This window comes from Ursus maritimus, unplaced genomic scaffold, assembly GCF_017311325.1.
Source record: "Ursus maritimus isolate PB19 unplaced genomic scaffold, ASM1731132v1 scaffold_4, whole genome shotgun sequence".
Taxonomy (NCBI): domain Eukaryota; kingdom Metazoa; phylum Chordata; class Mammalia; order Carnivora; family Ursidae; genus Ursus; species Ursus maritimus.
The window spans coordinates 63938976-63950794 of NW_024426552.1; the positions used below are offsets into that span (position 1 = coordinate 63938976).

An 11819-nucleotide genomic window follows, 5' to 3' on the forward strand; every position below is an offset into this window, starting at 1 on the left:
AAATTTAAAACTTTGGCACTTCAAAGTATATTATTAAGAAAGTGAAAAGACAGACTATAGAGAAATATCTGCAAATCATCTAAGGGTCTACTACCCAGAATATGCAGAGAACACCTATATTTCCACAACAAAAATGCAAAAATGGGCAAAAGACTTAGACATTTCTCCAAAGAAGATAAAAGATGGACAATAAGCACATGAAAAGATGCTCAACATTCCTAATCATTAAGGAAATGCAAATCAAAACCATAGTGAGATACCACCTCACACCTAAGAGGTGATGGTTACCATCAAAAACAGTAACAGAAAATAACAAGTGTTAACAAGGATATGGAGATATTGGATCCCTTGTTCACTGCTGGTGGGAATGTGAAATGGTACAGCTGTTATGGAAAACACTATGGTGGTTCCTCAAAAAATTAAAATTATTAGAATTATTGCATGATCTAGCTAATCCATTTCTGGGTATATGCCAAAAGAATTGAAAGCAGAGTCTCAAAGAGATATTTGTACACACGTGTTCATAACAGCATTATTGACGGTAGCTAAAATGTGGAAGCAACTCAAGTGTCCATCAATGGGTGGTGAATGGATAAGCAAAACATGGAATATACATACAGTGGAATGTATTCAGATTTTAAAAGGAAGGAAATTCCAACATATGTTACAACATGCATGAACTTTGAGGCCATTATGTTAGGTAAAATAAACCAGCAATAAAAAGACACAAAAATTATAAGATTCCAATTATATGAGGCACCCAGAATAGTCAAATACATAGAGAAAGTAGAATGGTGGTTGCCAGGGGCTGGGAGAGTAGGAAATGAGGAATTATTGTTTAATGAATAATGAATTTCATTTTTAAAAGATGAATTCTGGAGATGGCTGGTGGTAATAGTTGCAAAACAATATGAATGTACTTACTACTCTTAAGTGAACTGTACACTTAAAAAATGGTTAAGATGGTAAATTTTGTATTGTATTTTACCACCATTTAAAAATATTTTATTAAAAAAGAAGTACTGATCCATGCTACAATATGGAAGAACCTCAGAAACATTATATGAAATTAAAGAAGCCATACATAAAAGGCCACAAATTACATGACTCGATTTGTATGAAATATCCAGAATAGTTAAGTCCCTAGAAACAGAAAGCAGATTGACGGTCACCATGGCTAAGGAAGAGTAGAATGGGCAGTAACTGCTTAATGAGTCAGTGCTATTCTTTGTGGTGATAAAAATGTGAATTTTATAGTGGTGGTGGTTACACAAGATGGTGAATGTACTAAATGCCACTAAGTTGTACATTTTTAAATGGTGATCCTATATTATATGAATTTCACTTCAATCAAAAATGCAGGAAGAAAACATTTCAAAGAACTAGTGAAATAAAGTCTAGAATTTAGTTAGTAGTAATGTACCAATGTGAGAAATTTATGTATTATCTTTGCAACTTTCCTCTAAATCTAAGATTATTCCAAAATAAAACATTTATTTTTTAAAATGGGCAAACTATTTGAATAGACTCTTTACCAAAGAGGATATAGAGATGGCAAGTGGAAAGATATTCAACATCATTAGCCACTAAAGGAATACAAATTAAAACAACAATGGACTACAACTAAATAAGTACCCATTGGATTAACTGAAATAAAAAATACTGGCAAAACTATCTGATGGTGAGGATAACACTGATCAACCAAACTCTCTTACTCTGCTGGTAAAATACAAAATTATTCAACCACTGTAAAAAACAGATTGGACATAGGCTTAATATACTTTTTAATATACTTTATGTTTTAAAGCAATCTTAGGTTTCAGCAAAACTGAGTGGAAGGTAGAGTTTCCATATACCCTTTGTCCAACACTCACAGCCTCCCCCACTATTAACAGCCTGATAAGAGTGGTGCACTTGTTACCACTGACAAACCTATTAATACATTACTAACACCCAGAACTCATAGTTTACAGTAGGGTTCATATGACATTATGTATAGGTCAAAACACCAAGCATATCCATCATTATAGTATAATATATTATAATACAGAATACTACTACTCTAAAAATCTTCTGTGTCAGCCTGTTCATCACTCTCTCCCCCTTAAATCCTGGCAACCACTGATTTTTTTGCTACCTTTATAGTTTGCCTTTTCCAGATTGTCACACAGTTGAAATCATACAGTATGTAGCCTTTTCAGATTGACTTCTTTCATTTAGTGATACGTATTTAAGGTTCCTCCGTATGTTTTTTGTAGCTTCATTGCTCATTTCTTTTTAGAATATTTCATTGTCTGCATATATCACAATTTATCCATTCACCTACTGAAGGACATCTTGGCAGGTTTTGGCAACTAATGAATAAAGCTGCTATAAACATTCATGTGCAGGTTTTTATATGGACATAAGGTTTCAGTTTTGGGGGTTAAATGCCAAGGAGCATGATTGCTGCATCATATGGTAGGAGTAGGTTTACCTTAGGAAACTGACACTGTCTTCCAATGTGACTGTGTATGAATTTTGCATCCCCTAACAATGAGAGTTCCTGTTGCTCCATATTCATTCTAGCATTTGGTGTTGACAGCGTCTGAGATTTTTTTTGCCCTTCTACTAGGTATATAGTTGTTTGTTGTTTTAATTTGCAATTTTAAATATTTTCGTATGCTTATTTGCCATCTGTCCATCTTCTTTGGTGTACCATCTGTTCAGATCTTTTGCTCATTTTTTATTCGGGTTATTTTCTTACTGCTGGGCTAAGTGTTCTTTGTGTGTTTTGGATAACAGTCCTTTATCAGATGCGTCTTGAGGCCCCTGGGTGGTACAGTCGGCTAAGCATCTGATTCTTGGTTTTGGCTCACATCATGATCTCAGACCATGAGTTCGAGCCCTGCATCAGGCTCTGCACTCAGCAGGAAGTCTGCTTGCTATTCTCTCTCCCTTTCCATCTGCCCCTCCTGCTCACGCTCTAAAATAAATAAATAAATATTCTTAAAAAATAAACTTTATCAGATGTATCTTTTGCAATTGTGTTCTCCCAGTCTGTGTTGTCTTCTCATTCTCTTGATAGAAATTTCTTCTCTGTGAAAGATACTAATTTTAACAAGCCCTATTTATCAATCTTTTCTTTCATGGATCATAGATTATGATGTTTTATCTAAAAAGTCATCACCAAATCCAAGGTCATCTAGATTTTATATTTTCTTCTAGTCATTTTCTAATTTTGTGTTTACATTTAGGTCTATGATCCCCTTTGAGTTTTTTTTCTTTTTGAAGGCTAATGTCTGTGCCTAGATTCATTTTTTTGCATGTGAGTTTCCAGTTCTTCTACCATAATTTGTCAATATGGTCTTTGCTCCATTGTATTGCCTTTGCTCCTTTGTCAAAGATCAGTTAACTACATATGTGTGGATCTATTTCTGGGCTTTTTGCTCTGTTCCCCATTGATCTATTTGTCAGTTTTGTCACCAATACCACACTGTCCTCATTACTTTAGCTTTATGGTAAGTCTTGTAGTTGGGTAGCACCAGTTCTTTGACACTGTTCTCCTCTTTAAATATTACGTCATTATTCCCAGTCTTTTGCTTCTCTATGTAACTTTACAATCAGTTTGTCAATATCCACAAAATAACCTGCTGGGATTTTGATTGAGACTGTGTTGAATCTATAGATCAAGTTGGGAAGAACTGACACCTTGACAATATTGAGTCCTCCTATCCATGAACACAGAATATCTTTTTATTTGTTCTTCAGTTTCTTTCATTGGTAAAGAAATTTTTTTGTAGTTCCTTAGTCTTCCTCATAGAGATCTCATAAATGCTTTGTTAGATTTATACCTAAGTACTTTACTTTTGAGGGTGCCAATGTAAATGTTACTGGTTTTAATTTCAAATTCTATAGCTAGTATATAGAAAAATTTTTGTCCCGTGTGAATGCTCATCAAAGGGTAACCTCAGTAGAGGAAAATTTTAACAATCAAGTTGGTAGAACAACCCATTCTGTGGATACCAGTTGGCCTCTTTCCCAGTCAACCCTCTCAGCATCTAATGGGCTCATGAACAAAGTAACCATGGTGATAGGAATGGAGGTTAGGCAAAGGGCTAAGCAACATGAACTTTTACTCAGCAAGGCTGCCCTGGCTACAACCACTGCTGAGTGCCCAATATGACAGCAGTGGAAACCAACACTTTCTCCAATTTAGCACCATTCCCTAGGTGATCAGCCAGGTAGCAGGTTGGTTACATTGGACCATTTTCATCATGGAAGGGAAAGATGTTGTTCTTACAGGAATAAATATTACTCTGGATATGATCTGCCTTCCCTATATGGAATATTTCTGCTAAAACTATCATCCATGAACTTACAGCATACCTTATCCACCATCATGGTAATGCACACAGCATCAAGAAATTCATTTCATAACAAATGAAGTGTGGCAATGAGCCAATGCTTATGGGGTTCACTGGCCTTACCATGTTCTCCACCATCCTGAAGCAACTGCCTAGATACATATGTATTATTAATTTTTTTATTAATGTTAGCATAGTATATCTTTCATTATCCCTTTATTTTTAATCTTTATATGCATTTATACTTAAATTAGGTTTCTTGTAGACAACATATAGTTCGGTTGGATCTTGTTTTTTGAACTACTCTGATAATCTCTTAGTTTATTCAGAACATGCACATTTAAAATGATGATACAGTTGGATTAGCATCTACCATGGTCCTTATTGTTTTCTATTCATTACCCTTGTTCTTTGTTCCTATGTTCTTTTTACTTTTTTTCTGCTTTTTCGCTTTAAACTGGGCATTTTATATATGATTCCTTTTGCTCTTCTTAGCATATCATTATATTTCTCTTTAATTTTTTAGTGGTTATTCTAGAGTTTGTAATATACATTTACAACTGATCTAAATCCAGTTTAAAATGACATTATACTGCTTAATGGGAAGTGCAAATGCCTGATAACAAAGCATTCCTGATTTCTTCCTATTTCTTGAATCATTACTGTCATTCATTTCACTTATCCATAAGCTACACTACTATCCTATACACTTTTTGGCAACTTAGTGTGGTTTCTAAGAAGCATTATTGTGCCCTGGAACAAAGTTCAAGCATATCTAAAGAATAAAAACCAATGGCACCTAATAACATAAGATTCACAATGTCTGGCATTCAGGCAATGATACCATTTCAATAGGAAAATACAGCCCATGATGAAGAGAAAATATCAACCAACAGAAACTAATCCAGAAGTGATATAAAGGATAAATTCAATAGACAAGGACATTAAATCAATTATCATAAATATACTCCATATATTAAAGGAGATAGAAGAAAGCACATGCATGTTAAGAAAAGACATGGAAGATACCAAAAGGATTCAAATTGAACTTTTAGAAATGAAAAATATAATGTATGAGATTACATGCAATATACACTAGATGGGACAAACAGGGGAATTGACAATGAAAAAGGAAAAAGAAAACATTACTGAACTCAAACCTGTACTCACCAAAATAAAGCAAAGGAATAAAAAGAACAAAATAAGTGAATGGAAAATTAGTGATCTACTGTTTAACTTCAAGTTACCTAATACACATACAATAGGAGTCTCAGAAGAGGAAAGAAAGGATGGGACAGGAAAAATGTTCGAATAAGTCATGTCAAAAATCTTCCTAATTTGATGAACATTGTAAATCCACAGATCCAAGGAGCTTAATGAACTTCAAGCATAAGAAACATGATGAAAACTACATCAAAATATGCCATAACTAAAATTCTTTAAAAAGAAAGGAAGGAAGAAAGAAAGAAAAGAAAGGAAAGAAAGGAAAAGAAAAGCTGGGGGGTGGGGGGGAGGAAGATATATTAACATATAGAGTAACATATATAAGAATAACAGCAGACTTACAAGCTAGAAGACAGTGGAAGAACATTTTTTTAAGTACTGAAAAAAAAAGTGTCCATCTAGAATTCTCTACTAAATAAAGTATCATTAAAAATGAAGGTGAAATAAATACTTTTACAGACATACAAAAGCTGAAAAGATCCAAAGATCCGGGACTAAAAATTCAGCTCTACAAGAAACAATTCAAGAAGTCCTTCTGAAAGAAGGAAAAATAATGTAGAGGAAAATTGAGATATACACAGAGGAATGAAGAGCCCTGGAAATGGTAAATATGTGGGTAAGTAAAACAGAATATTTAGTTTCTAAATTTCTTTAAAAAATAATTGATGACTAGAAACATCCCAAATATCCATCAATAAGTGAATATTAAACAAATTATGCCATATCCACACAGTGGAAAACTCCACAGCAATAAAAAGAAATGAGCTCTTGATAAATACACCAACATGGCAGAATCTCAAACTAATCATGGTGAGTAAAGGAAGTCAAACAAAAACAAATATAAGTTGTATGACTGCTCCTATATAAAATTCCATGGAATGCAAACTAATCTACAGTAACAAAGTACATCAGTGGTTGTTGAGGATATAGGGCCAATGCAGAACGGCAGGATGGAAGCATTAAAAATAAGAATAAGGCAACTGGAAGAGGTGATGGATATGTTCATTATTTTTACTATGAATGAAACAATAGGTTTTTTTTAATTTTAAACATGTACAGTTTATTGTATGTCAATTATGTCTCAACCTGTGCTGAGGAATGTAATTGTCAAGTAGGGATCTATCATCTAAGAATGAGGGAAAACAATGACTTTCTCAGACATCCAGAAACTAAAAGTTCACCATTTGTAGTTATTTAGCTTACATTTAAATACTAGCAGAGGAGGAGCTAAGATGTGGGAGTAGCAGGAGAATGCTAAGCTTGCCTGGTCCCCCAGCTCAACTAAATAAATATCAAATCATTCTGAATACCCAAGAAATCTATCTGAGAACTGACAGAACAAACTGCACAACTATAGGGAGAGAAGAAGCCACCTCGTGGAAGGTAGGAAGTGCAGAGACATGATTTGGGAGAGAAGCAGATCATGGGTGCCACAGAGAGGGGAGAGAGCCCTGGTCATAGAGGTAAGAGAAAGAGAGGAGCACACAGGGAGTCACAAAAAGAAAACACTTCCCCATAGCCATTAACTAGGAAAAGAAGAAGAGCTGATTTTCATAAGTTTATACAACCAAGGTGCTCAAAAACTGGAGTTAGGTCCACAGCATGGCAGATGTGGAGACTGGTGAAGCAATGCATTGCTCCTGTGGAGGAGACAGATAGTGGAGAGGCAGACAGCGCAGAGGATCCCATGGAATGCACTCGGAGAGACGGTTTCCACTTCCCAGATGCATCCGAGAGGTGGCATTGCCTCTCTGGGGACAAAGGAGCCAGCAGGTACCATTTCTCTCCCCTGCCCCTCAGCATAAACTAACGTCAGCAGCACAGTGCCAACAGTGACAGCATAAACCACTTACACCAACCCTGCAACCTGGACTCTGCTAGTAATGCTTTTCTCAGGGAACTCTGGCTGAAGACCAGCACAAACCCACCCCCCACCCTGACCCAACACATACACACCAGGTCTACTGACCATAGAGTTCTGCAGAGCTTCAGCTCTAGTGGAAATAGCATCAGGATTCTTTCAACCAGCAGACCAAAGCACACCTAGTTAAAACTCGCCACACTCTGGACAAGGTCAAAACACTCCCCACTGCAAGCAAGCAGAAACTCTGCAGAGGACTGACCTGGGGGAAAGAGCAGCCAAAACACAGCAGCATAGTCCATGCAGCACACACCAGAGACACTTCCTGAAGCACCAGGCCCTGGACATGATCTCTTCTTCATGACGCCTTTACTCTCAGAAGCAGGAAACATAACAGGCTTTCCTAACACAGGAAAGATGACAGAGACCTAGACAAGATGCCAAGATGGAGGAATTCACCCCAAAAGAGAGAACAAGAAAAGGTCACAGCCAGGAATCTAATAGAAACAGATATAAGTAATATGCCTGATCCAGAATTTAAAGCAACAATCATAAGGATACTAGCTGGGCTTGAGAAAATCATGGAAGACACCAGGGAGATCCTTACTGCAGAGACAAAAGAGCCAAAAAAACCCAATCAGGCCAAAATGAAAAATGCAATATCTGAGATTCAAAACCAACTGGATATAATGACCACAAAGATGGAAGAAGCAAAGGAGCAAGCAAGTTATAAAGAAGATAAAATTATGGAAAATAATGAAGCCAAACAAAAGAGAGAAAGAAAAATCTTGTATCATGAAAGTAGACTTAGGGAACTCAGTGACTCCATCAAACATAGTAACAGCCATATTATATGAGTCCCAGAAGAAGGAGAGAGAGAAAAAGGTGCAGAAGTTTATTTGAGGATATTATGGCTGAAAACTTCCCTAATCTGGGGAAAGAAACAGACCTCTAAATCCAGGAAGCACAGAGAATGACCATCAAAATCAACAAAAGGAGGCCAACACCAAGACCTGTCATAGTTAAATTTCCAAAATATAAAGAAAAAATCCTAAAAACAGCAAGAAAAAATAGCCAAAGCAATCTTGAAAAAGAAAAAGCTGGATGCATCACTACTCCAGACTTCAAACTATAATACAAAGCTGTAGTCATCAATAATACAGTATGGTACTGGCACAAAAACAGACACATAGACCAATGGAACCAAATAGAAAACCCAGAAATGGACCCACAACTATATGATCAACTAATCTTTGATAAAGCAGGATAGAATATCCAATGGAAAAAAGAGTCTCTTCAACAAATGGTGTTGGGGAAAACTGGACAGCAACATGCAGAAAAATGCAACTGGACCACTTTCTTACACCATATACAAAAATAAATTCAAATGGATGTTAAGACCTAAATGTGAGGAAACCATCAAAATTATGGAGGACAACACAGGGAATAACCTCTGTGACATCAACCATAGCAACTTCTTACTAGATATGTCTCTGGAGGCAAGGAAAACAAAGGCAAAAATGAACTATTGGGACTTCACAAGATAAAAAGCTTCTGCACAGGAAAGGAAACAAAACTAAAAACCAACCTTCAGAATGGGGGAACATATTTGTAAATGACATATCTGATAAAGGATTAGTATCCAAAATCTATAAAGAACTTACCAAACTCAGCACCACAAAAAAACCAAACAATCCAGTTAAGAAATAGGCAGAAGACATGAATAGGCATTTTTCCAAAGAAGACATACAGACGGCCAACAGACAAACGAAAAGATGCTCAATATCATTCATCATCAGGGAAATACAAATCAAAACTACAGTGAAATATCATCTCAGACCTGTCAAAATGACTAAAATTAACAACACAAAAAACAATGGGTGTTGACAAGGATGTGGGGAAAGGGGAACCCTCTTACACTGTGGGAATGCAAACTGGTGCAGCTACTCTTGAAAACAGTATGGAGGTTCCTCAAAATGTTAAAAATGGATCTACCCTATGACCCAGCAATTGCACTAGTTATTTACCCAAAAGATACTAATATACTAATTTGAAGAAAGACATGTACCCCAATATTTATAGCAGCCTTATCAACAATAGCCAAATTGTGGAAAGAGCCAAAATGCCCATCTACTAATGAATGGATAATGTGGAATTTAAGATATAGAGCAGATGAACATAGGGGAAAAAATAAGAGGCAAACCAGCAAACAGACTCTTAAATATACACAACAAATCGAGGGTTACTAGAGGGAAGATGGGCAGGGGTTGGGTTAAATGGATGAAGGTATTATGGAGGGCACTTCTTAGGATGAGCACTGGGAATTGAATGTAAATGATGAATCACTGTATTCTACGCCTGACACTAATGTTACAGTGTATGTTAACTGGAAGTTAAATAAAAACTTGAAAAGAAAAACAAACAAACAAGAAAGAAAGAAAGAAAGAAAGAAAGAAAGAAAGAAAGAAAGAGAAAGAAAGAAAGAAAGAGAAAGAAAAAGAAAGAAAGAAAGAAAGAAAGAAAGAAAGAAAGAAAGAAAGAAAGAAAGAAAATCTGTGTTTCTTAATGTATGTGTTTATCACTATAAACTTCCCTTTTACAACTGCTTTGGCTGCATCCCATAAATTTTGATATGTTGTATTTCCATTTTCATTTGTCTCAAGATATTTTTAAATATTTTTTCTTTGACCCATTGGGTGTTCACTATTATATTGCTTAATCTCCACATATTTGTAATTTTCTAGTTTTCCTGTAATTCATTTCTATCTTCATACCATTGTGGTCAGAACAGAGGCTTAATATAATTTCAATCTTCTTACATATTTTAAGGCCTGTTCTGTGGCCTACCATATGATCTCTTGAAGCTCTTTGAAACTTTGGATTTCAGAAACTAAACATTAAACACAAGGTCTATAAACTTACGCTCATTCAAAGTACTTTTAGCTTTAACAACAAAATCATAGCTACGAAAATTTTGCTATAGAAGGATCAAGTTAAAACTGGAGATAAAAAATTAAGCTGATCAAGGGAAGTCTGTGATTCAGTCCATCCAGGTCTTCAGCTTAAAATTCTTCAAAAAAAAAAAAAATCCTAAAAATAAGAGCTTAAAAAACCTCAAAATGTCAGCAAAAAGATAGAGAATGAGAATAGTCAAAAAACACTAAAAGACAAATTAAAAATTATATAAACCTCAGTTTTGGTGATTATGATGGCAGAGATGTCCTGCTGTACCAGGTGAGCAATAGCACAGCTCCTAGTATCTAGCTCCAGCATCATCAATGCTGAGCCACTAACAGTGGTTCTTTACTGAAACAGTAATTTCAGTGTGGTTGGGCGCTGTTTTCAACTGCAAAGCTTCTAAGTATATGATAGTGCAGGGGGGGTAGAGCTCTTGACTTCAGCTTCCCAATGACTAACTCATTAAGGGATAGTTCTGCCTTTTCATTTGGAAATCTGGGATTTCTGAGATCTGTGTTAATATGGAAGATGATTGGCCAAAAAGGCATGGATCTCAATGTGCATTACACAAGCCACTCCTAAACCCTACTAAATATGTCCTCAAAATTGCTACCCCTTACCAAATACTTTAGCTGGCCTTGTGACCCAGTTTTTAAGCATATAGCCACTAAGTGAGAAAATCTGGATCCAAATTCTGCCTCCATGAATGCTGTTTATATAAAATTAGAAAATTTTCCAACCCCCCCCTTTTGTTTTTCTAAGCTTCAGTTTCCTCAACTGCAAAATCGGGATAATAAAGCATCTACCTTGCAGGGCTGATGTGAAGATTAAATATGTATGATGTGCCTGGCATTTAAGTATTTAATAAATATGTTAACTCTTTTTAAAAAATAGTAAAACACACTAATGCATATGAAGGGCGAAACCTAATTGAATTGTCATCCTTGCACTAGCTGCAAGGAAACCCAGGAAATGGACAATTTTAAGTTTTCAAACTCTACAATACAAAAAGGCTGTAATGGAGTTGACAGTACCATATGGACATTAAACAAGATTCTTCTTCATTTAACTCTGTGGTCCTTTGAATGACCAAAGTACATTTTTAAGTGTACTCTGAATATTACAGAACTATGAGATGTTGTCTCAAATATTACATATTAGCATGAAAAAAGACCTATTTTCAGTGGTATTATTTCCAAGTTTTTAAGTTATATCAAAACAGAGATAGGGGTGCCTGGGTGCCTCAGTCGTTAAGCCTCTGCCTTCGGCTCAGGTCATGATCCCAGCGTTCTGGGATCGAGCCCTGCATCTGGCTCCCTGCTCAGCAGGAAGCCTGCTTCTTCCTCTCCCACTCCCCCTACTTGTGTTCCCTCTCTCACTGGCTGTCTCTCTTTCTGTCAAATAAATAAATAAAATCTTTAAAAAAAAAA

At 35.9% G+C, this 11819-nt stretch overlaps 1 protein-coding gene across 2 annotated transcripts in view; it reads left to right on the forward strand.

The window, feature by feature from the left end:
• The window catches only part of STXBP5L (syntaxin binding protein 5L), a 419474-nt gene that overhangs the window by 381565 nt on the left and 26090 nt on the right, over positions 1 to 11819 (forward strand). The window lies entirely within an intron of this gene.